At 46.4% G+C, this 27,055-nt stretch overlaps 1 protein-coding gene across 1 annotated transcript in view; it reads left to right on the top strand.

Annotated features, from left to right (window-relative positions):
• The first annotated feature begins 13,025 nt into the window (after nucleotides 1–13,025).
• Nucleotides 13,026–27,055, top strand: part of CNST (consortin, connexin sorting protein) — a 233,628-nt gene continuing 219,598 nt past the window's right edge. Inside the window, exon 1 of the mRNA XM_068231951.1 lies at nucleotides 13,026–13,119. The gene's annotated coding sequence lies outside the window, so the exon portion shown is untranslated. The remainder of the gene's footprint in view (nucleotides 13,120–27,055) is intronic.

The following is a 27,055-nucleotide window of genomic DNA, read 5'->3' as shown; positions in this document are numbered from 1 at the left end:
CCAAGACTTTTTGTACATGTACTCTATGTTCCTCCAAGGTTTCAGAGTAAATCAAAATATCATCTAAATAGACAATTAGAAAGGAGTCCATGAAATCTCTGAAAATATCATTCACCAGGTGCTGGAAAGTAGCAGGTGCATTACAGAGGCCAAAGGGCATCACTAGATATTCGAAATGGCCGAACCGAGACCTGAATGCTGTCTTCCATTCGTCCCCCTTCCTTATGCGAACCAGGTTATAGGCTCCCCGAAGATCCAATTTAGTAAAGATCTTGGCCGATCTGAATTTTTGGAACAGGTCAGGAATCAATGGTAAGGGATATCGATTCTTGATAGTGATCTTATTCAAAGCCCTATAATCTACACATGGACGAAGTGAGCCATCTTTCTTTTCTACGAAAAATATGCCTGCACCTGCTGGTGAAGTAGAAGGCTTGATGAACCCCTTACGAAGATTTTCATCTATGTATTCCTTTAAAGCTTGCGTTTCGGGTTCAGACAAAGGGAAAGTCCGTCCGAAAGGAATCTCTGCTTCAATTGGGCAGTCATATATTCGATGAGGAGGCAAAGTGTCAGCAGCCCTTTCATCAAAGATATCCAGGAAATCATGATATTGAGGAGGTACAAACTGTTTGGATGATGTACTAAGGCACAAGATCCTGCCAATTTCAGGAAGACAGAAGCGAGAGCAATATTTTGAAGAGAAGGATACTTTGCCAGCTGCCCAATCTATCTGTGGATTATGTGCCTGTAACCATGGGATACCAAGGATCACGGGGAACAAAGGAGAAGGGAGAAGATCCAAACTTAAGTATTCCTGATGGCCTGATGATGTAGTTACCAATAAAGGGTATGTTTCTTGAGTAATTGGGCCTGAGCTGATATTAGATCCATCCGCTAGTTGGATAGGGAGTACTCGGGACTTGTTGCGGATGGGTAACCCAAGCTGCTGAGCCAGATGACAGTCAATAAAACACGAGCAAGCCCCGGAATCAATAATGGCCTTAACTTCGGTCACTCCTCCTGGACCCTGTAAGGAAAGAAACAGAGGAATATGAGCTGAAGAGCCAGATGCAACACTAGTTAGATGATCACAAGTTTCTGAATCCTTACTTGTAGGTCTTACTGGACAGGATTGTCTGAAGTGTCCGGAGGCCCCGCAGTAAAGGCAGAGGTTTGCTGATATGCGACGTTGACGTTCCTCAGAAGAAAGAGAAGATCTGGCTAATCCAATTTGCATGGGTTCTGACGTGTCCTCAGTAGGGGTACCAGGATTACTGGGAGCTGGTATAGAGGCCTGAGGAGGTGGACTCCAATACGACCGTGGGCCTCCAGCTCGTTCTCTACGCCTTTCCCTAAGACGTCAGTCAATGGAAATAGCGGTGCTAATTAAGTCCTTGAGAGTTCCAGGAACCCCAACACGAGCCAACTCATCTTTGAGTTGTTCACTCAAGCCAAGCCTAAATTGGTATTTCAGGGCCGCTTCATTCCACTGAGTATCATTGCACCACCTTCGGAATTCGGATATATAATCTTCCACAGGACGCTTCCCTTGCTGCAGAGAACAAAGCGCCGCTTCCGCTGAAGCAATGCGGCCTGGATCATCGTAGACCTCCGCCAAGGCCTGAAAGAAAGTCTCCACTGACAATAAGGCTGCATCATTTTGTTCCCTCAACTGTAAGGCCCAGGCCAAAGGATCCCCCTGGAGAAGAGAAATGATCGTACCCACTTTAATGGCCTCTGAAGTGTAGGTACGTGGCTGTAATGAAAAATAGAGTTCACAAGCTCCTTTGAAGACCCTAAACTGACCACGATCACCCGAGAAACGGTTAGGAAGTGGAATCTTCGGTTGAGGAGCTGCACTTTCAGGAAGAGCAGGAGCAGGAGCTACAGGAGCATTAGCCACCGTCTGGATCTGACCATGTAACTGGTGATAGCCTTGTTGCACTTCCCTCACTGAAATTCGTAGTTCAGCAATTTGCTGACAAAGCTGTTCAATAGGAGATGGTTCAGGTAGCGAAGCGGTAACTCCGGAGGTATCCATACTTTTGGGCTGTTCGTATCTGTTAGATCTTCAGACACCGTTGACCCTTCCACCGAAGGAAGAGATGTTGCCCAGCAGTGGAGTCTAAGCGCCCACGGGTCTTCACTAACACCCCCCTAAGGGAATGCTAGACTGCGCTGCTTAGTGTTCACCAGGTCACTGCTGGGATAATCTCAGCTGGTGGTTGAGAGAACGGTGACACCTCACTGTGGAGTTGTTAGAAGACAGAATCCGGAACTACCCGAGTCAGGGCAGGTGGCAGGCAATAGCAGAGTCCAATGTACAATCCGAGTCAGGGCAGGCGGCATGCAATAGCAGAGTCCAATGTACAATCCGAGTCAGGGCAGGCGGCAGGCAAAAGCAGAGTCCAGGGTACAATCCGAGTCAGGGCAGGCGGCAGGCAATAGCAGAGTCCAATGTACAATCCGAGTCAGGGCAGGCAGCAGGCAAAAGCAGAGTCCAGTGTACAATCCGAGTCAGGGCAGGCGGCAGGCAATAGCAGAGTCCAGTATCAGGCAAGAGGTAAGTATCAAGGGGAGCAGAACAGGAGTAGTCAGGCAGGCCGGGTCGAGATCAGGAGTATCGGTAATAGAGGCAGAGCTGGTCAGCAGGCAGAGCGTCACCAGGAACCACACTAGCTGTCAGAACGAACAGCACCTGTTACAGGGGAAGGCTGGCCTTTTATACTGTGGCCACAGCAGATTGGCGCCAACGTACGCACGCCACGCGTGCGCAGACGCGAACACAAGGCTCCGCGCATGCGTACGTAAAGCCGCGTTCGGTCACGCGCACGCGTACGCACGCCCCCAGCCACAGTATTCAAACTGCAGTACGAGACGCGCGCGCGAAACAGGAAGGACGCCGCTGCCGGGAGCTACGAGCGTGAGTATGACATGTGTTATCTGTACAGTCCCTGGCACAGCAGCTGCAACAGCTTCAGCAGCCCGCCTTTGTGCCAATATTTCCTTGTGCTGCATGAATCGGCAACGGAGTTCCTTAGCTAGAAGACTCAGAAACAATCTTCTTTTGCCTGTCCACCCTGTACATGCCTTGTACAAAATGTAGGCATTCACCACCGCCAGGTCCAGCATATTGTAAAAAACTGCTACTGGCCACCTGCGTGTTGCTGCTCTTACGGAATACATCCGTGCCATTTGGTCCAACACGTCTACACCACACTGTAAAAGCAAAGAGAGAGAGAGACATGAGTATATGTGCTTTTTTCCTATAGGCCTGTATAGTACACATCAGAAAACATTGTAGCACTGGCAGGGGTGTTCCTTGGGTCCTTGGAGATCGGGGCACCTGTGCGGTCCCCCCCCCCGCACCCCTCCCCCCCCCGCCCAGCCAGCAGCGTCAGACCTCGATCAGCCGGCGACCAGTTAGAGTGGGCGCTAGGACCTACCTAGCGGACACCGCTGATATGCGGAAGTGACATCACTTCCGCATATTTGCGCCTGGCACCCGCTCTAACTGGTCGGGTCGCCCGCTGATCGAGGTCTGATGCTGCTGGCTAGTGACAGCAGGGACCCCCAGTTAGGTAGTGAGTGACAGCAGGGACCCCCGTTAGATAGTGAGTGACAGCAGGGAACCCAGGTTAGATAGTGAGTGACAAGGACCCCTGTTAGGTAGTGAGTGACAGGCGCCCCCTCACCTCGCAGCCAGCAGCGTCAGACCTCAATCAGCGGGCGACCCGACCAGTTAGAGCGGGCGCCAGGCGCAAATATGCGGAAGTGATGTCACTTCCGCATATCAGCGGGGTCCGTTAGGTAGGTCCTTGCGCCCACTCTAACTGGTCGCCGGCTGATCGAGGTCTGACGCTGCTGGCTGTCTGGCAGCGGGAACAGCTGCGGCGGCCGGGGGGGTGGTGTGTGTGACAGCGGGGCCGTTCTTCCCGCGTGTCCTTGTCATCAAATCGAAGGTGTTGCATAATTGAAATTAATCTATTTCGGGGCATTGTCTCTTTGATTACTGGCACCCCAGTTAGGTAGTGAGTGACAGCAGGGACCCCTGTTAGGTAGTGAGTGACAGCAGGGACCCCCATTAGATAGTGAGTGACAGGGACCCCAGGTTAGATAGTGAGTGACTGGGACCCCCGTTAGGTAGTGAGTGACAGGCGCCCCTCACCTCGCAGCCAGCAGCGACCTGACCAGTTAGAGTGGGCGCCAGGCGCAAATATGCAGGAGTGATGTCACTTCCGCATATCAGCGGTGTCCGCTAGAGCCCCCCAAAATAGCGCTAGCGACGCCACTGAGCACTGGTGTAAAATTCAGTGCAGTTTCTAGGCTAAAATGCACCCAGGGCGAGGGTGTAAAAATTGCGCCCCCCCCCCAAAGCAAGGTATGGGTGCCCGCAGTATAGGTTAGCCAGGTCTAGTTGCACTCAGTATAGATTCCCCCAGTATAGGTAGCCTAAAATAGGTACCCCAGTATAGGTAGCCAGCTATAGGTCCCCCCAGTATAGGTAGCCAGGCATAGGTGAGCCAGTATAGTTGCCCCCAGTACAGGTTAGCTAGGTGGGTGCCTCTAATATAGGTAGCCAGAATAGTTGCCCCCCAGCATAGGTTAGATAGGTAGATGCCCCCAGTATAGGTTAGTTAGGTAGGTGCCTCCAATATAGGTAGCCAATATAGTTGTCACCTGTATAGGCTAGCTAGGTAGGTAGGTAGGTGCCCCCAATACAGGTTAGATAAGTTAATGTTCCCACTATAGGTTAGATAGGTAGCTGCCCCCCAGTATAGGTTAGATAGGTAGGTGCCCCCCAGTATAGGTTAGATTAGGTAGCTGCCCCCTCAGTATAGGTTAGATTAGGTAGCTGCCCCCCAGGTTAGATAGGTAGGTGCCCCCCAGGATAGGTTAGATATGTAGGCGCCCCCCAGGATAGGTTAGGTAGGTGCCCCCCATGATGGAGGGGGAAGCCGCAGCCGCGGGGAGGGCAGCCCAACCTCTCCCTCCCTTCCTCTCCCTAGCCGCACTCCGTGCTCCCCCCTCAGACTGCAAAGCAATGGGCAGGGAAGCGCTATACAAAACTACTCACCTCCCTGGTTCCAATCGCTACTCACTCGCCGCCAGTCTCCTCTCTGCATAGACGCTGATACACATGCTGCTTCCTGTGTGTGTATCAGCGTCTACTCTGTGCAGAGAGGAGACTGGCGGCGAGAGAGCAGCGATTGGAACCAGGGAGGTGAGTCGTTTTGTATAGCGCTTCCCTGCCCATTGCTTTGCAGTCCGAGGGGGGAGCACGGAGGGCGGCCTGGGAGAGGAAGGGAGGGAGAGGTCGGGCTGCCCTCCCCGCGGCTGCAGCTCCCCCCTCCATCACAGCGCCCCCCCCCCCTCCCAACAGCGCTCAGGGCGCACGCTCGGCCCTAGAAACGGCCATGGTAAAATTATACACACATTCACATACCTTCATGTGGTTATAGTCTGTTATCGTGTTGGGTTTCCTCTTTTTGCCGTCACTGATCGTCACGTCTTGGTGCATGGAACTTAGAACACACACAGTCTTGTTTTTTTTAGGTAAGGAGACACTGCCACGTCTAAGCACTGAAGTGGAGAATACCTCTCGCTGTGCAGTGTCTTTTGCAAGCTGAGGAAGTTCACGCCGGACTTTATTCACCGTGCCCAATAGCGTTGTTTTGCGCCGCAGCAGTCTGTGCGACAGTGACAGTGAAGTAAAGAAATTGTCTGTCGTGACATTTCTCCCATCATCCAAAAATGGCTCCATCAGATTCATGACCACGTTCTCTGCCAGCCTCTCTCCCTCCGACAGGACAGCATCACACCTTTTGGCCACCTCTACAGCATTCATATGTGGTGAAAAGCCAGCCTAATTGCATTACAGTATCTGCCATACTGCCATCAATGCCATGGCAATGGAATGCCTCAGTCTGTCATCATTTGTCATGTCAATGGAACACTGCCAAAAGTGCCAATTGCCCTCTGATTGCATTTTGCTGCATGAATCGGCAACAGAGTTCTGTGTCTGCATGGGTTTCCTCCGGGCACTCCGGTTTCCTCCCACATCCCAAAAACATACAGATAAGTTAATTGGCTTCCCCATAAAATTGGCCCTAGATGACGATACATACACTACATGATACATACATAGACATACTGTATGATTATGACAGGGACTAGATTTTGAGCCACTCTGAGGGACAGTTAGTGATGAGACAATATACTCTGTACAGTGCTACGTAATATGATACGGCAGGCATGTCTGAAGGTTTCCATCCAAGTCTCACACAGCTACTTTGTGTAAACAAATGGAAATGTGCAAGGCCTTAGGTAATGGGTGGTTTGCACAACAATAGATTGAAGATAATCAACCCTGAAGACCTGTGAATATCTCAGCAGGGGTGAATAACACCTCTAGCCTTGCAACAGAAAATAAAAAACTCGGTAATTCTAGTGTTAGGTGTCACTCACTCTCTGGCCCTTCCTGTCTCCAGCCTGACTCCTCCCCTTGGAGAGCCTCAGGCTGCTGGAAGGTTCCTGTGCTCCCAGAGCAGTGTCTCTTTACTGTTATATCGCCTGCTCAGCAGGTGCATCACTCAAAGTATTACTGTTACACCAAACACTCACATACCTTTAGGTGTCCAGAGGTTAGCAATATATCTGTATTATCGGTGATTCTGCAGATCATCAATAATCGGGTATATATCTGCATTCTTGGTGATACTGCAGATCACCAATAATCAGATTCTCTCTGCGTGCTGACACCAATCGTTACAACGCCTTATCCACACTAGCAGTCATTATAACATAGGGAAGAGACCAGACAGATGTTTGCCCACGGACCCTCCAGGCAAGCTCTGCATCATGCTGCTTATATTTACCAGCTTGCCTGCCCTCTAATTGCACTTTTATCAGCTAGCCTAGTGTTTCACATTGCCTTACAACAACTAACCTGAATACACCAGGCACTGGACTGGCCCTAAATCACTGAATGAAAGGCGGCCTGGGGGGAGATTGCCTCCCTTCCCCCCTGGCCAGTCCACCCCTGGTGGCCGAGTGTTTCTTGAGTTTCAAAATGGGGGAGGGTTGGTTGCCTGAATTCCCTAGGAAACCAGTCTTGAACTTTCTCCCTAAAATCCACAAAAATCTTCAGGACCCACTGGGCCGACACAGTGGAGCTCTGATTGAACCCTTTTCAAAATACTTGGTTCATTTGCTTAACCTCCTCAACGGTAATCCCGAGTCAGGCTGAAGACAGAAATCTGCAGCTTAGAGTGGTAATCCCGTGCCTGAGTGAGTTTTATGCAGGAGCTGCTGCAGATCTCTCTCTACCAGGTATGTATAAAACTTTTCATCCATCTCAGGTACCCCTTAATTCGTAGACATCAAACCAAATTTTCGGATGTTTGTAACTCGATCACGCAAAAACGGCTGATCGGACTTGAATGAAATTTGGCACACACATAGTAAATTACCTGGAATAAAGTATAGGATACTTTTTATAACCATAACCAAAAAGTGGGTGGAGACAAATACACATTTCACTGGGAAAATGTAAACTGCAGCCATTCTTACACTGTTAATGGTAGGGTTCTCAAACTTTGCACAGTTGGTTGCTGGGTGACTAGGATTAATATTCAAAAAAGTGGGTGGACCCTATAAAAGCCAATCAAAATTCACCTATTGCTTTTCAAGAGGAATATTTACATTGCTACCATTCTTGCACTGTTAATGGCACAAGCCTCAAACCTGGTACAGTCAGGGCCGGGACGACACAGAGGCAGAAGAGGCTCCGGCCTCTGAGCGGCAGGTCATCAGGTCAGGATGGGGCGCTTTCAAAGGCATTTCATTCCACAGGCAGTCCAGAAAAAAAAAACCATGTTTTTTTTTCCGTCCTGAGAGACACAAGTGAAGGGACGGGGAGAAAAAGCTCTCTGCACAGTGGTTCTAAAGACTGCATCGGATAAGGAGTCATACATAGTTTTGTAGGATAAGATTGGTAGACAGTTCCTAGTACACTAGTAAGGGCGCTCAGCTGGTCTGCACGTTTGTTTGTTTTTTAACTTCACTGACTTCTGTCAATGACATCATCCAGCTGCTCCCCCAGGAAGCCGCCCAGTCATGCATGGCTGGATGATGGAGAATGGAAGTCTAAGGGGAAGGAGAAAGGTATGTGTGGTGTGTGTGTATGTGAGAGAGAGCAGCCCTGCGCCCCTTCCTCCATCCTGAACCTGTACTCTGGAAGTGAGGGAGACAGGCTGTAAAGGCTTCTGTACTTCCCTTACCCCCCCTCCACTCCCAGTACTGATAAGGACCTGGACTTACAGAAATGACACTGTACAGGGTCCTAATGCTGCCATGCTAGAGTAAAAGTAGCCATATGTCTAGCGATGATAGGCAGATTCCACCAAGAGACAAATCTCTCTCTGATCGAATCTGATAAGAGAGAGATCTCAGCTGCCCATACATTGCAGGATGATTCTTAATCGACTTCAGCATGAAACTTCTCCTGAATTGGCCAAGTCCCCTGCATCTGCTGGCTGCATCCACCACCACCCCCTAGTGTATAAATGTGCCCCCCATGTGTGCATTTATACATAACCTGTCCTGTGTTGCCCCCCGTGCGGTGCCCATCCATCTTCTACTTCCCGCTCCTCCATTTGCGCTTCAAATGCCGCTGGCATTTAGTGTGCCTGACATCACACATGCGCCACACACTATATGCTGGTGGCATGTGAGCCACAAATGGAACAGAAAGAAGCTGAAGATGGATGGGCACCGTGTGGTAAACAACACAGAACAGGTAATATATAAATGCACACATGGGGGCACATTTATACACTTAGGGGAACAGTGCCAGGGTTTTGTCACGTTCATCACTCACACCACTTTACAAAGTACATAGTCATGTCACTCTTATGCGTTCACTGTCTAATCTCTGCCATAGTCATAGTCTAATCTCCTACCATATTATTATTGTGTATTTATATAGAACTGACATCTTCTGAAGCACAGAGTACATACAGTAGTCATGTCACTGACTGTCCCCAGAGTAGCTCATAGTATAATTACTACCATAGTTATAGACTAATATTTTCACTATAGGATTGTTTTGGGGGAAACCAGTTGACTTATTAGTATGTTTTGAAGATGTAGGAGAATATGAATTGTTTGAATAAAATCTGGGGGCACTTATACCTGGCTTCCTAAATTGGGGGAACCTAAACCTGGTTTCCTATAATGGGGGCCCGTATACCTGGATACCCAAAAACCCATAGCACTTGGCTAGCTACATAACCCCCCCCTGATCGCTGCCGGCCCGCTCTGATCCTCCCCGATCGCCGCCGAATACATACCCCCCCCAGAGACCGCGCCGGCGCAGCCTCTCCATAGCCTCCAGGGGTCGCTATGGCGGTGATCGGAACTGCGCATGACGTCGATGACATCAGACGCCATGCCCGATCGTTGCCATAGCAACGCCTGAAGCTATAGCGGAAGTCTCGGCCATCGCGGGATCGCGGCCAGGTAAATATGGCCAGCAGCGATCGGAGGGGAGGGGAACGTGCTGGGGGACTTGGGGGGAAAGTGTAGCTAGCCTAGTGCTAGCTATACCAACTTAAACACATTTTTAACCACTTAAGCCCTCGGTCGTTTTCACTTTATGCATCTGAGCAATGTTCACCTCCCATTCATTAGCCTATAACTTTATCACTACTTATCACCAATTAGGCTTTCTTTGGGTGGTACATTTTGCTAAGGGCTAGCTTCCCGTAAATACATTTTAACAGTAAGAATAAAACTGAAAAAATTCATTTTCTCAGTTTTTGCCCATTATAGTTGTAAAATAATACATGCCTCCATAATTAAAACCCACGTATTGTATTTGCCCATTTGTCCCGGTTATTACACCATTTAAATTATGTCCCTATCACAATGTATGGTGACAATATTTTTTTGGGAAATAAAAGAGCATTTTTCCGTTTTGCATCCATCACTATTTACAAGCTTATAAAAAAAAAATAGAAATATTTCATCTTTACATAGAAGCTGTCGCTTTTTCTGCGGGGGAGAGGAATCAGTGATCAGGCACCATGGCCCGATTCATTGATTCCTGGGCTAACGATCCGCGGCCGATCGCGCCCGAACGGCCGCGGGAGCGCACATGGCCTTCTTGACGTAGTTCTACGTCAAGGAGGACAAAGTGGTAAAAAAAAAGCAATAAATAGAACGCCAGGGTGGTTAAAGGACAACTGAAGTGAGAAGAATATGAAGGCTGCCATGTTTATTTGCAGTATCCTACATCTGCTACTAATAAAACTTGCTTCACCATCCGTTCTGCTCCACTGACTTGCACATAAGCCCCTCGGGTAACTTTTCAGCACATTTTTGTGCTGAAAAATTAGGCTTATAAGCGAGTGTATAAGGTATTCAAAAATGTAAGATTCAGAGTACAAAATTGTACAGGTATATTATGAACAATGTCCTTATGGTCTGTAGGGGAGAACAGAATTAATTTATTTAGTCTGTCAATTTACTCAACCACATTGAGTTCAATATGAAATTTTACGGGAGTTTGGGGGGAGACCAAGATTGAGTTTTTGGATTTGGTATGGAAACTGGAATGGCTACTGCAAAGAGACTGTCACCATTTCTTAACCACCTTGGCGGTATGGACGAGCTCAGCTCGTCCATTACCGACAGGCTGGATATCTCAGGCCCTGATGGATCTTTTTTTTTTAAATGTGCTAGCTGCGTGTTTAATTCGTTCGCCGCCGATCTGCCGTTTAAGAGGCCCCCCCAGACCCTTAGCACAGCCTGGCCAATCACCGCCAGGCTGCGCTATGGGGAGGATCGGGACTCTCCCTGACGTCATGACTTCATTTCTGATCTTTGCCATGGTGACGAGGGAAGCCTTAACAGGAAATCCCGTTCAGAGCGGGATTTCCTGTTAGGTATGATTGCCGGTGGCTATCGGAGGGGTGGGAGGGATAGCGTAGGGATGGGGGAATCATGTAGCTAGCGCTAGGCTAGCTACATGATTTTAAAAAAAATAAGTTAAAAAAACCCACCCGCGGCCGAGCGCCGCAAAAAAACTAAACGCCAGGGTGGTTAATAACGTTGTGATAGCTTTCATTCCTCCATACTATTAATGCCATCCTGCACAGACAATACCTTAGATTGAAACCTAACAACTCCCACCATTCAGATATCTCTCAAAGTTGAGAGCCACTCGATTTTTAAAAAGAGGCTACAGTAAATCCAACATCTCAGAGGCTTTCAAAAGGGCAGAGAATGCAGACTGAACAAAGATGTTACAGGAGAGCAGGAAATAAGTGAGAAAGATAGGTGATTCTGATAAATCAGATAGCATTCTCTATGTTTTTGACTATACACCAATTACATATTAAGCCCCACCCACACACGGTTGATTAAAGGCCAATGACTACAGCTTCAGCCGATAATCAGGCGAGTACAGTAGCCCCCGACTGCTGCCACATAAGGGATCCACAAGGCGGACCAACTTGGGTGTGCGACGGCCGATGGCATTGTGCACCCTGTTCCCCCGCATGACGATAGTTGTCCCTCTGCCCCCCCTGCATAGCAACAGAATGTGCCATGAGCTATACAGTTGACTTTGCATCTGTACAGCTCGGCCCAGCGATGTAGCCCATGGGTATCTGGTCCCAATCCCCAATTGGCGACATTTAGTCACAGGTGTTTATACACCTTTAAGCAAACCTGAACTGAAAATTAAAAGTCAAAATAAACATCCACACGTCATACTTACCACGGTCTAATCATCAACCTCTTTTTCCTCTCGTGTTTCCTGTTTGTCCATTGTGATCAATTGAATTCTCCGTCCTCCATTTTAAAAATGGCGATGAACCCGTCACAGCTTCCAGATCAGTACTGTTAAACTGTAGTATCGCCCACTTGAGCCATAGGGAAACAGGAACATTACCTTGCACAGCAGTTGTCCTTTCAGTTATAGCTCGCAGCAACTGATAGATAACTGACAGCAACTGATATATTTCAGTTTTGACAAAATCTTGTCAGAACTGGAAGTTATCATTGTTAAAAGAAAATAGTGAACTTCTGAGAGGAACTGACGGGGAGGTAAGTATGTCATATTCATTTTCTGGTACATCATGTCTTCATATTAAATTTTAGTTGGTTCAGGTTCACTTTAAGATGCAGGCTATTATCTAGACCAATTGGCCTATTTTATCTGAAGATTTGGGACAGAGAGGTCACACAGGAGAGATCATTAGCATCATATAGGAGAGCTAAAACTATAGGAGATGTAATTACGAACAGCTAATATAGACATGATCATTTGCAGAACTGGCTCTAAGGAGGAGTAGTCTGCAGGGCAATTTCAGGTGTAGAAATTGCAATCACTGCAATACATTTGTGCTGGACAAAAAGGAACAACTGGGCAGTGAAAACGTGTTGGGTAGGGATTTCATACATTGCTTCTCCAAGATCGTTGTGTGTATGCCATTTTCTGCCTATTAAAGGTACAACATTGGCATGGCATCTAGGCGCCAGATTTCAAGAGTATGTATACGCCACAGCAACAAGAAAAGGTGCTGAGAGGTTGATTGAACATATATATGTTGGAGTCATAATAGTAATTTTAATTGACTGGCAGGTCTCAAACGATTTCAAATCCCCACAGATGTCAGATATTACTTTGCAAAGAAGCGAAGCTTGTTTCTCATACAGAAGCTTGTGGACCTTGTGGTCGGAATTAACAGAATTCATTACTTTGCTTTCTGGGTCGTTACTCCTGCTTCATAATTATACCGCTGTGTTGTTTTTAACTTTTTCTATTTTTTGTAATTTCTCACAATCATGGTCATTATAATTGTAATTTTAATTACTTGTTGCAGAGGCCGTTGGAGATTGTAATTTCAAGGCAGACACACTCTCAAACCCAGTTTTTCTAGCAACACATGACGTGCTATGAGCGCCTTATTTGATTGGAGCTTGGATACCAAATCATGATGCGGTTGTTTTGACAGACACAGCCCTGGATTGGAGCTGGTGAATCATACGTCACTTCCAGTAGGCGGCTCCTTTTTTACGGTGGATATTCGGGGCATGAAGGACCGGGTAAGTGAGAAACATCTGTATATGCCTTTTTGTATGTATAGAGGTAATAGCTGCGGTACTCTGTCTCCCAGAATAGGGCTCCTGCCGAAGCGGTATTTAGCGAAAAATGGCTGTGAGTCCGCTACTGCCCTACACCTATCTGTTTTGTGCTTTTAACCTATTGATGGTAAAATAAAGATTGGATATTGATTCCTACGTGCCTGTCTCTTTTCCTCTTTGCTATGGATTCTTCCTCGCTGTGAGCACAGGTACTGCTGCACAAGCTTTATTAGGCAACCTGACTATGAAATATCTAGTGCCCGTGTTCCAACATTTTAGCACACCCGCACCCTTTATCTTGTACTATGTACAGAAGGGTATATAATGTCAACAATTGTAGGACACTTAGCACACTTAATGCTGGATACACACGGAGCGTTCCCGCACTCGATGTGCCGCTCGATTTCCGTCGACTCGATTATTTCCGACATGTCCGATTCATCGAAATGCACTCGGAAATAATCAATCGAGCGTTGCATCGAGTGCGGGAACGCACCATGTGTATCCAGCATAAGAGATTGATTCACTAAGTTGCGCTGCTATAGCTTAATGACAGCAGAGCTATGCAGCCATACCGTGCACAGATAAATTATGCTTGGCTCAGATATTTTAAAGAGTGCTTCGTTACACTTAAGGGAGTGCTTCACTGAACCTGCCCAGAGTTCGGCGGGCTCAGTAGCTTCAAAGTATGATATTCCTGCACTTTGGTTGGCCCAATAGCCTGACTGCTACTTGACAGTCAGGCTATTGGGCCAATCAAAGTGCAGGAATATCGTACTTTGAAGATACTGGACCCGTAACAACCAGGGGCGCTCAAGGCACCAAGCAGACCAAGCAGCCGCTTGGGGCCTCACGTTTTTAGGGGCCTCGGAGGCTCCGTGACGTCGCACTGTTGCCCGCAGGCCTCGCACTGACGCTGCGCAAGCCAGTTCTCAGAGCAGGGCTGCGGGAAGATGGCTGTCGCCGAAGCCCTGCTCGGGAGTAGTCTCCAGTACAGGGCTTCGGGCGCCATCTGCCTGACTGCCAGCGCGGGAGACTGCAGGAGGAGGAGGAGGAGCAAGATCTCCGGGGGAGCTGCGCGCCAGAAGCCGGCCGAAAGAGAAGACTTCTGTCAGGTGAGTACATTGTTGTTGTTTTTTTGAAATATGGCCCAAACTGCGTTTATTATCTGATGAAATGTGGCCCAAACTGCGTTTATTATCTGATGAAATGTGGCCCAAACTGCGTTTATTATCTGATGAAATGTGGCCCAAACTGCGTTTATTATCTGATGAAATGTGGCACAAACTGCGTTTATCTGATGAAATGTGGCACAAACTGCGTTTATTATCTGATGAAATGTGGCACAAACTGCGTTTATTATCTGATGAAATGTGGCAAAAACTGCGTTTATTATCTGATGAAATGTGGCACAAACTGCGTTTATTATCTGATCAAATGTCGCCTGAACTGCGTTTATTATCTGCTAAAATGTGGCCCAAACTGCGTTTATTATCTGATGCAATTTGGCCCAAACTGCGTTTATCTGATGAAATGTCGCCTGAACTGCGTTTATTATCTGATGAAATGTCGCCTGAACTGCGTTTATTATCTGATGAAATGTCACCCAAACTGCGCTTATTATCTGCTGAAATATGGGCCAAATTGCGTTTAATTTCTGCTGAAATGTTGCACAAATTGCGTTTTATTTTCTGGTGTCTGGGGTAACTGTTGCTGCATTTATTATTTAATGGTCATAGTTGGCTATATTTGCTGTGCTACGGTTACGCTCCGGCCATACAATGTCCTGGCCACGCCCATGTTGTGGCGCGCCGCAACCACCCCCACGCCAAATTTTCGACGCGCGCCCCAATTCCCCCCCCCTCCCGCTCCACCCACATGCGCTGGCCACGCCCACTTACGCGGAATAGCCACAGCCCATTTTTTGCCAGGGCCACTTCCTACAGTCCGCTTGGGGCCACAAAAACCTTAGCTGCACCCCTGGTAACAACGGAGCAGTGCTTTTCGGCGCTGCTAGATTTGGGCGCAGCCAGCGCCGCCATAGACTATAATGGGAATCAGCGAGGAGAACACCAGCGCATACCACTAAGGCTGCATCTGAAATGACCACCAGCTCAGTGTGCAGCACCTATATAGACTCTCTGTTTAGGGATGCGCAGCCTTCCCCCCCCCCCCCCCCCCCACACACACCTTTCCTTAACTTTATAATGGGAATCAGTCTATAGTGGCGCTCAGTGAGTAACGTCGGCGCCGTCAGAGAACGGAGCCGAGGTTGCTTAAAAAACACAATAGTTCAGCCTCCAGCAATCGCTGGAAGCCAAATTATTTCATTCCCCCTAACTACCCATTGGCAGCCTGGAGGGGGAATAGTAATTAAAATGGCCCGGACTTGTGCAGAAGCAGGATCAGCCATATAACAGCTGTATCCTGCGCCCAAGTCTACCGGCGCCTATTTTAAATGTACTCCATAACAAAGCACGCTTTAAACTATTTGAGCCAACCGTAATTTAACTGAGCAGGGAATTATAACACTTTGTGCTGTCATTAAGCTGCACTGCTGTAGCAGCGCAGCTTAGTAACTCAACCTCTTAACCACTTAAAGCGGAACTGTAGATAGAAAATAAACACATTGTTTCACTTACCTGGGGCTTCCCCAAGCACCCAGCAGCTGTCCTGTCCCGCGCAAGCCTCCGTTCTCCCGCCACCGCTCCGTCCCGTACCTCGACTTGTAAGTCGAGGCCAGCGCAGCCCTACCTAGCGTATCCTTTCTTCGCAGTCCCCTCTGCAATAGCGGGGAACGCGAAGGAAGCATACGCGTAGCCAGAGCCGCGCAGGGGCCCAGCGGCGAAACCGAAAGTAGCTGGCGGCAGGAAAACAGAGGCTCGTCGAGAAGCGGCGCGGGACAGGACGGCTGCTGGGGGCTTGGGGAAGCCCCAGGTAAATGAAACAATGTGTCTATTTTCTATCTACAGTTCCGCTTTAAGTCAAAATTTACATAGTTGCTATGTCCTAAAAAAAAATCAGGCCGCCAGGACGTAGCAGCTACGACAGAGGCGAAAACTGCCGCTGCAAACGATTGCGTGTGTGCACACGTACATGCACTACATGCTTGCTGCACTACTGATCGGGGCAAGGGACCTGATCAGTGCCCCCTGAAGTCGCTATGATCGCTGTTAAAAGTGTTAAAGCGATCATTGAAAAGCACCGCCATGTATTTACTTCCTGTAAATGCACGTGCGCACGTGACCGCAGATCTGCAGCACTGATTGGGCAAAGGGATCATGTGATCTCTTGACCCTTGTGGCTACAGTGATTGGTCCAAGGGATCATGTGATCCCTTGGCCAAACAGTGTCCTCCCAGTCCTCAATGAACTCTGAAAGAGACAGTGTTCATTGAATGAATGAAAAAAAAAATAGTATAAAATAAAAAAAAAATATTTTAATGTAAGAAAAAAAGAAGAGTATTTGAAAGAAAAAGTGTTCATGTCCCCTCAAGGCAATGATTGGTGCAAGGGATCATGAAGTCCCTGAACCAATCAGTATGCCTGAAGATCCGTACCCACGATGCGATGTTTGCGGCAACTTTTTTTATGACTGTCGACTTTTTACATTGAATGATTGTTTTATTTCGATATTGCATAATATCGTTGAACGAAAATTAGCTAAACAATGTTTAGCAAAGTGCGGCGTTTGCATCCATCATGACAGATCACTGAGCGACCGATCGCTCAGATCCCTGTTGCCCGCAGTGATAATTTTATCGCAATTAAACGATCGTTACGCCTTTGTTTTCAAGGTACATCTTTCCCTGAAAATAACACCTACCCTGAAAATAAGCCCTAACTTGAATTTTGAGCATGCTTGAAATATAAGCCCTACCCCGAAAATAAGCCCTAGCGGAAGTTAAAGAGGAGGAAGAGGCAGTCAGTAAGTTGGGACACAGTGCTGCAGTGCCAATCGGGCACTTATCCTGTCATCCCAGCACACAGCAAGGTTATCAGCTCTGTGCAGGGAAGACAGGGCAGGTGCCTGATTAGTACAGTAGCATACTTTCAAATCCATGAACATCACAGTACAAAGGAACAGAAAATGTTCTGCTAAGAGACACTTCCTTATAGAAATATAAGACATCCCCTCAAAATAAGCCCTAGCACATCTTTTAGAGCAAAAATTAATATAAGACACTCTTATTTTCGGGGAAAGACGGGTATTAAAGATGGATAACGGTTAACGATTGCTGATAACTGCTGATACCTGATTCATCTTCAGATCAGTAGTTAACTTATATTTGAATGACGACTGTTAAAAACAAGTAACAATGTTAGTAAAATAGTAAAGCTTTGTTGAGAAACCTGTGCGATTTTGCACAATGCAAAATCGCACATAATGCTTTTAAATGGCGATGCTTACTTTCTTTTCCATGTCTGCAATTCGCACAAGTAAAAAAAAAAGATTCCCTGCTGCGTGAAGTCCTCACATGCGTACAATTTCCATAGATGCAGGCGCAACAACGTGAAAAAGAAAAAATCACCGTGGGAAAATGCCAGTGTTTTCCACAGACACAAGTGTGACCTCTCTCCAACTGTGTCTCTCTCACAGGGGTGTGACGCAGTGGTAACAGGCATGAAATAACAGTAATAGAATATTGATAATTTTACTGATATTCTATTATCCACTATAGTAGAATACCAGTAATTTAACTGATATTCTGCTATCACTCACCGTACACTCTCACCTGATGATAAAAAAAATAAATCAAAATTATAATCAAACGTGGGAAAGTTTCAGCAAAACTACACGAGTCAGCAGCTTACAAAATACTCACTTTTGAATAGTTCTGGTTGTTAGCTTTTCACAGTGGTTACATTTGTGGCCTTTTTCTGATGTCCTGACTGTTCTGAGGCTATGCAAACAAAGAATGGCGCTGTAGCAATTAGTGCAAAAAAAATGGCTTGTAAAAAAGCCATAAGCGCACCTTGAGAATAATGGATTGCTGTGCATTCAGTTTATCAAATATATGACCTCATTTTAATCATAATAAGTTGTGTAAATACAGTGCTCTGGAGTTGGGTTTGGAGTCGAGGAGTCTGAGCAATTTTGGACACCTAGAGTCGGAGTTGGAGTCAGTGGTTTCATAAACTTCGGAGTCGGGAGTTGGATGATTTTTGTACCAAATCAACAGCCCTGGTAAGTATTATACTAAGGAGTCGGAGTCGGAGCTATTTTGGACAACTGGAGTCGGAGTCTGTTTTTTCATAAACTTCGGAGTTGGAGTCGGATGATTTTTGTACCGACTCCACAGCCCTGGTAGAAAACATTTTGATGTGTCTTATAGTTTGAACGCCTGTCACATAAAAAATAGGTAGTGACAAACTAAAAAATTATGAGAAAAAAAATGCCATTTTTAAAGTTTATGATTAAACTTGGGAAAGTTTCAGCAAAATTACATGAGTCGGTAGCTTACAAAACATGCACTTTTGACTTGCCTTGGTTGTTAGCTTTTCATAATGTTGACATTTGTGGCCCTTTTTCTGCTGTCCAGACTCTTCTGGAGCTATGCAAACAAAGTATGGTGCTAAAATGCTATGTGGAAAATATTTGCCTGTCCAAAGTCACATGGACACTTCATCGTTAATGGCATGCTAGATGCCCAGATAGTTTTCAGATGACCTATATGGGTTATCCTTTTAACCCAGACAGGTGGTAGAATAGATTTTAGGGGGTTGTTTGGTTGCGGCTTGTGTCTTGTTAATTACATTTAGTAACAAACTGAATCAAAAGCAATAATTTTTAAATTTTTCATATATTCAGTACTAAAATAAAAAGCTTGTAAAAATAAAGTGACAGAATTTAAGACAGAATACATAAAATGTTACCTTAAAGACTCAACTTTTTTTAATATGTGTACCATGAGGGTATATTACTGTTATTTTTGCAAATGAGGGCTTGTAATTATTGCTAGGATACGATGTGAAATCAAGAAACACGACAGAAAAAATACACCTTTACTTCCAAATAATATATTCTCCCTATACATTATACTAGGGCAGGGGTGTCAAACTCAACTAGCCGGAGGGCTGAAATGAAAATCTTAGACCAGGTTTAGAGCCAAAAGCCATTTATTCACACCCCCCCTCGCCAATCATTTGGAATAATTGCACAGCACGTGACAATTTCCATGCATGCTATGGCCGCCGTGGTACAAACAAAATACACCCTCAGGATAGGTAGGTAGCCAGGTATAGACGCCCCAGTATAGGTAGCATAGGTGCCTCCCAGTATAGGTAATCGGGCATAAGTGCCCCAGTATAGGTAGCCAGGCATAGCAGGTACCCCAGTATAGGTAGCCAGGCATAGCAGGTGCCCCAGTATAGGTAGCCAGGCATAGCAGGTGCCCCAGTATAGGTAGCCAGGCATAGCAGGTGCCCCAGTATAGGTAGTCAGGCATAGCAGGTGCCCCAGTATTGGTAGCCAGGTACAGCAGGTGCTCCAGTATAGGTAATAGACAGGCATAGGTGGACCAGTATAGGTAGCCAGGCATAGCAGGTGCCTCAGTATAGATACCCAGGAACAGCAGGTGCCCCAGTATAGGTAATAGCCAGGCATAGGAGCCCCAGTATAGGTAGCCAAGCATAGCAGGTGCCCCAGGATAGGTAACCAGGCATAGCAGGTGCTCCAGTATAGGTAGCCAGTCATAGCAGGTGCTTTAGTATAGGTAGTAGCCAGGCATAGGTGCCCCAGTATAGGTAGCCAGGCATAGCAGGTGCTTCGGTATAGGTAGCCAGGCATAGCAGGTGCTCCAGTATAGGTAGCCAGGCATAGCAGGTGCTCCAGTATAGGTAATAGCCAGGCATTGGTGGCCCAGAATTGGTAGCCAGGCATAATTGCACCAGTATAGGTAGGCAGGCATAGCAGGTGCCCCAGTATAGGTAATAACCAGGCATAGGTGCCCCCTGTAGAAAGCCAGTCAGCCTGCTTCTCCACCCCCCCCCCCCCCACACCTCCTCTGGTTAAAATACTTTGCTTCCCCGCTGGCCACTGCTCTTTCCGATGCGGCGGGGAGCAGCTGTTCTTCAGTCTGCACGCCAGCGTGACCCCCGCACTAAACACAGGACAGCAGTGTGTCCCTGCCTGCTACTGCACGTATACTGTAGAGACACTCTATCACTTGTACGAGGAGGAGGAACAAGAATCACAGGGGCCTGGCCACTAGGATAAGACAACAGGCGAGAGGGGGCAGAGTCATTGACTATCTGCTTGCAGGCCAAGGTTTAAAGCGCCTTGGGCGACCTGCAATGTTAAGTGCAGAAAGCACTGGCGGGCCAATTTTTATGGTGCCACGGGCCCAGAGTTTGACACATATGCACTAGGGACAAAATTTAAATGTTGGGATTACCAGGACAAATGGGCAAATAAAATGTGTCGGTTTTATGTACGGTAGCATTGTGTATTTTAAAACTATAGTGGATGGAAATAGAGAAATAGTGTATTTTTTTTTTTCATTTTTCCCTTGTTTTTTCCTTTTTAAAATGCATAGAAAATAAAGTAATTACTGAAAATAAATACAACTCCCAAAAAGCCTAATTGGAGGCAAAAAAACAAGATATAGATCATTTAGATGTGATGAGTAGTGACAAAGTTATTGGAGGTGATTGATGGGTGTCCCAAGGTGTGATTAGAAGGGGGAATAGATGCAAGCAATGCACTGGCGAGGTGATCAGGGGAGGATAGATGTATAGAGTACACGGGGGGAGATCTGGGGGGGGGGTGTCTAAGGGTGTTCTGAGGGTGTGATAGGGGTCTGATCTGACGGGTAGCAGTGACAGGGGGTGATTGATGGGTGATCAGTGGGTAATTAGATGGCAGAACAGATGTAAACAATGCACTTTGGAGGTGATCTGAGGGTGGATCTGCGGGCGATCTGAGGGTGCGGGCGGTTGATCAGATACCCGTAAGAGGCAGGTTAGGGTCTGATCTGATGGGTGGCAGTGACGGGGTGATTGATGGGTGATTGACAGGTGATTAGTGAGGAAAATAGATGCATACAGTACACGGGGGTGGGGTCTGGGGAGGAATTGAGAGTGTGGGGGGTGATCAGGAGCCCCCAGGGGGCTGTGTTAGTGACGGGGTGATTGGGTGATTGACGGGTGATTAACAGGTGATTAGTGGGGAGAATAGATGTATACAGTACACAGGGGGGTCTGCGGAGGATCTGAGAGTGTGTGTGGGGGGGGGTGTTCAGGAGCCCCCAGGCGGCAGTTTAGGACCTAACAGAAAAAATAGTGTTGACAGATAGTGACAGGGAGTGATTGATGGGTGATTAGGGGAGTGATTGGGTGTAAACAGGGGTCTGAGGGGTGGGCAGGGGGGGGTCTGAGGGGTGCTGTGGGTGATCAGAGGGAAGGGGGGAGGCAGATCAGTGTGCTTGGGTGCTTACCTGGGTGGCTGCAGCCTGCCCTGATGGTCCCTCGATCACTGGGACCACCAGGGCAGGAGGCAGCCTGTATAATACGCTTTGTATACATTACAAAGTGTATTATACGCTTTGTTTGCGGCGATCTGGACGCTAGTAACCCGCCGGCGCTTCTGAACGGCCGGCGGGTTACTGCGCAAGGGGGGGGGGGAGCCTGTCGCCGGCGCCTGATCGCGTGACGCGATCGGCGCATAACCACGTCCGCCGCCACTTCTGATGGGCGTATTGCAGTCATTTGGGCCCAGCCCTTGCCGCCGCCCATCGGCGGTCGGCAAGTGGTTAATTGGCTTATAATTAGTGATGGATGCAAAACTGAAAAAAAATGCACCTTTAGTTTCAAATAAAATATTGGAGCCATACATTGTACTAGGTAATATTTAACCACTTCGCCATATCTGGACGCATATATCCGTCCAGATAGGCAGTGGTGCTGCAGCCGTGTGGTGCGCGCGATCGGGCGCGCGCCCCCGCTGCCTCCCGCTGCCCCCCCGATCAGTGAATGGGAATATAATTCCCATTCACCGATCCAAGTCCCCGGCAGAAATACCGACGCTTTCTCATTAGAGAGCGTGGTATTTCTGCCCCCAGGAAACAACTTCTCTTCATTTTAGTTCCTAGATGCGACATCGTTCGCATCTAGGAACTTTTTGAATGTGGCCATCTTGTGGCCAAATAGTAAACTGCACCCACATACCTGTATTGAATAAAAAATACATTATTTTACATCTAAAATTGGCTATTTACCTCCCAAACTAAAATTACCCAAATACATTTTTGTATTAAAAAAAATAATAAAAAAAATTACAATTAAAAAAAAAAAAACTACATAAATAGTTACCTAAGGGTCTGAACTTTTTAAATATACATGTCAAGAGAGTATCTTATTACATTTTTTAAAATTATAAGCTTGTAAATAGTGATCGACGCAAATTGAAAAAATGCACCTTTATTTCTAAATAAAATATCGGCGCCATAAATTGTGATAGGGACGTAATTTAAATGGTGTAATAAGCGGGACAAATCGGCACATAAAATGCATGGGTTTTACTTACTGTAGCATGTATTAATTTTAAACTATAATGGCTAAAAACTGAGAAATAATGTTTTTTTTTTCATTTCTATCTTAATCTTCCTGTTAAAATGTATTTACAGTAAAGTGGCTCTTAGCAAAATGTACTACCTAAAGAAAGCCTAATTAGTGGCGGAAAAAACGAGATATAGATCAATTAATTTTGATAAGTAGCGATAAAGTTATTAGCGAATGAATGGGAGGTGAACATTGCTTGGATGCATAAGATTTTCGAAGCTGTAGGCTGAAGTGGTTAAACGTTGCAGTACCCGGAACAAATGGGCAAATGAAATGTGTGGGTTTTATCGTTTTATTTTAACACATAATGTCCGAAACCTGAGAAATGATTTTTTTTCTCAAATTTTTCATATTATTCTAATTAAAATGCATTTAGAATAAAATACGGTAATTTAGGCATAATTGCCTCCCAAAGAAAGCCTATTTGGTGGAGAAAAAAAACAAGATATAGATCATTTTGTTGGGATTACTGTATTTTCCAGACTGTAAGACGCACTTTTTCTCCCCCAAAAGTGTGTGTGTGTGTGTGTGTGTGTGTGTGTGTGTGTGTGTGTGTGTGTGTGTGTGTGTGTGTGTGTGTGTGTGTGTGTGTGTGTGTGTGTGTGTGTGTGTGTGTGTGTGTGTGTGTGTGTGTGTGTGGGGGGGGTCAATGTTTCTTATAGTCTTAATGCTACACATTTAGACCTGCGCCTGTGTGCTCTAGCCCTGTGTCTATGTTTGCGTTTCCCCGTGTAGCAGTGTCTGCATGCATTCTGTGTCCCCAGTGTCTGAAATACATACAATTAGTTGCCACATATTCATCAGGCTATCCCCGGTTTCCCAAATACATACCTCTCTTGCAGCTTTGATCATCGCGCTGTCCCCTGGTACCGCGGTAGCTTGTACTAATCAGGAAGTCCCGGACATCTTTGCAGAGAAAAGCACCAATCCGGTGGGGGCGGTCGCCTCAACCGCCAATCACGCTACGCACTAGTCGAGCGATGGTGTCAAGGGCGGGACCACCTCTCCGTCATTGGGGCCAATCACAGCGCCCCCCCCCCGTCTGATTGGTGTATTTCTCTGCAAAGACGTCCGGGACTTCCTGATTGCTACAAGCTACGGCGGTACCAGGGGACAGCGCGATGATCTAAGCTGCAAGAGAGGTATGTATTTGAGACACGGGGGACAGCCTGATGATGATGAAGTGTATGTGTTTAAGACACCGGACAGGGCACGAAGACAACGGGAACATGGAGTACATGCAGACACGCAGATACTGGGACATAAGGAGACAGGCAGACACTGGGGCACAGGGGGGCATGCAGACACTGGAACACAGGGATAGCAAACACTGGGACAATGGGGATAGAAAACAGTGGACAAGGGGGACAGGGCATCGGACACCGGGACAGAGGACATTGAGACATCAGTGGACCAACAGGCATATGTGAGGGAGCAGGCTGGTGTTGTACTTTGTTCTCTGGTTGAACTCAATGGACGTATGTCTTTTTTCAACCCAAATAACTATGTAAGGGGGGGGGGGAGAGGACACAGAGGGACATAGGTGAACACAGGGGGGCACAAGAGGTACAAGAAAGACATAAAGGGGGGCATAATAATTAGGGGAAAAGGTCCATAAGACACCCCTGCAACATGGACACACCAGGTTTAGTATGTATAATTTTTTTTCCCTTGCTTTTTGTCCTCTAAACCTAGGTGCATCTTATAGTCCGAAAAATACGGTAGAAATTATTTAGTTATTGGTGAAAGTATGGGAAGAACGCTGACAGGTGAAAACTGCTCTGGTCCTGAGTGGTAAAGTGGTTAATGTTTTTCCCTTAAAGGGGAACTGAAGAGAGAGGTATATGGAGGCTGTCATGTTTATTTCCTTTTAATCAATACCAGTTGCCTGGCAGCCCTGCTGGTCTATTTCTCTGCAGTAGTATCTGATTAAAACCAGAAACAAGCATGCAGCTAGTCTTGTCAGATCAGACTTATAAGTCTGAACCACTGAAACACCTGATCTGCTGCATGCTTGTTCAGGGGTTATGGCTAATAGTATTAGAGGCAGAGGATCAGCAAGGCTGCCAGGCAACTGGTATTGCTTAAAAGGAAATAAACATGACAGCCTCCATATACCTCTCTCTTCAGTTCCCCTTTAAATCGGACCTAAACTCAAATCTTCCTCTCTGCTCTAAAAGATGAGCAACATAATAACCTTTACACCAAAAACATTTCTTTGTTACACCTGATACAAATCCTAAAATAAATCAGCACTGTTTCTACTTCCTGATTCATGGAAGCAGACATACTGTTAACAGCCTGTGCTTTCAAATGGCCTTATCTGCCATCTCTGCCATGGGCAGTCATGTGACACTGGGGAAATCAGATTACAACTTGTGATTAGACACAAATGAGGGGGAATTAAACAGGCTCAACTCTCTAAATACATACAGGATGCATTTCTCTATGTATTTCTTCAGTCCTGTGCAAGAGTTCGGCTAACTTTCTGTTTATTGCTGCGAAGCAAACAATAGCGCGCATCAAAAATAGGGTTACGCTGTTCATGGTACAGGAACAGATGGCTAGTGTCCTGGAGGATAGGTTGGAATGGTTCCACAAAGTTTGGGACCCCTGGCAGGCACAGCAATCCTAGTTGTCAGGACGACCCCTGATGAGACTTCTTTCTGCCTTTTTTTTTTTTTTTTTCTTATTCTGTGACTGTTCACTAGATGCTTTTGGCAAATGTAATGGGGTATTTTTTGCCTGTATAATTTGTATGTTTTAGTCTCATTTGTATGATACGCATGATTACTGCAAACTGTTGTATTTGTTTAATGTAAAGAATTTACAGTAAACCTGTTGAAACAGAAAATATGGCATAGTAGGTATCAACCTTACCAGGTACATAAAGACCAAATGCAGAAATGTTTTAAGATGCGTTTTTTTTAGAATTGGATTACTATACTGTATAAAAGCATTATTCATATAATTCTTTGTCTGCTTACTTTGTATGTTCTCTTGTTACATCATGACAGCATGTGATAGTACACTGGTAACAGGCGTTAACATGAGCATTATGGGGTGGGGGTTGATTGCTTGCTTTCGCAGCTGAAACTATCCCTCCCTGCTGCATTAATAGTAAATCAGGTAACCCATATCTAATCTAATGTCTAATCTGATCACATTTTTGTACAGTGTATACCTAGCGCTACATTGCCTCAAACTGAAGGGAGTGAGCAGATGTGGAGGAAATGAGTATTAGTTTAGCCATTATGTCCTTTTTTTAGCTGCTATATTTTTTTTTAAAGTTTATTATTCTTATTATCTGTGTTTCATTTAGTGATGGTCGATGAAATGCAAATATTAAGTTAGTGTTTTAGCTTTATTGAAATTAATGCAACATGGACACTTGCCAAATAAATGTGGGAAACTCATTCACCATCCCTAGTTCTGTTGAGTGCATCTTTACCGCTCATCACACAAGCAGCAGTATATCTAAGCCCCCCCCCCCCTGCGGCTGGGCTGTTCCGCCTCTCGGCTTTGTGATTGGTCTGACTGGCCCATTTATCCTTCTGCTGATGATAGAGTGGTGAGCCACGCCCCCTGAGGAAACGAGCAGGAAGCTCGTGAAACATGTCGGGGCTATAGCTGGCGTCACCGCGTGTTGCCCCGCTCTCCTACTGCCCTCACTACTGGACCTCTCTCCACGCCTAACCGGCTCAGATGACCCTGGGGGACCGGACACGGCTTGTTTGCCTCATTGCCTGTAGACACCTTGGAGCCTGGAGATCAACATAGCACCCAGCAATCTTAAATGGGGAGTCATTGCAAAGGTATCTTCTGCTGAGAGACTGTTGTTTGTTGTTGGCTGAAGGCATGTATGCCTGCACATAGTGGACTCAGCCAGCATTTATCTGCACACAGACAGCGGGATGCTTATACCACTTGTCATTCATTGACTGCTTGCTGTGTTTTCATTGCTTGGAGCAAATTCATGTGCTAAATGTGCTGCATCCAACTCAACTAAGACTTATATATAACCACTGCTGTGATTAATGCTGCTTTGATGCTAGCGTGTGATGACTCTCTTGCTTTTCCTTTGCTATTTTTACCATCTCTGCTTGCTATACATCTGCTGGTCGGAGTTGGACTGTCATTATTCAGCAACTGTTAGAAAAATATATAATTTTTAAAATTGCCCAAACCTCAATACCTAGCTACACTCTATCTACTAATTGGGAGCTCCCTCTATCCATCCAACCACACATATCATGCAACAAGGCCCTTTGATCACATACACTGAGGTGCACCTCAGTATATAGCAGTGATTCAAACGCTAGTAAGGAAAAAAAGAG

This window comes from Hyperolius riggenbachi, chromosome 4 (assembly GCF_040937935.1).
Source record: "Hyperolius riggenbachi isolate aHypRig1 chromosome 4, aHypRig1.pri, whole genome shotgun sequence".
Lineage (NCBI taxonomy): Eukaryota > Metazoa > Chordata > Amphibia > Anura > Hyperoliidae > Hyperolius > Hyperolius riggenbachi.
Note: the sequence above shows the minus strand (reverse complement) of the source record. Positions and strands in the feature narration are given on the sequence as shown.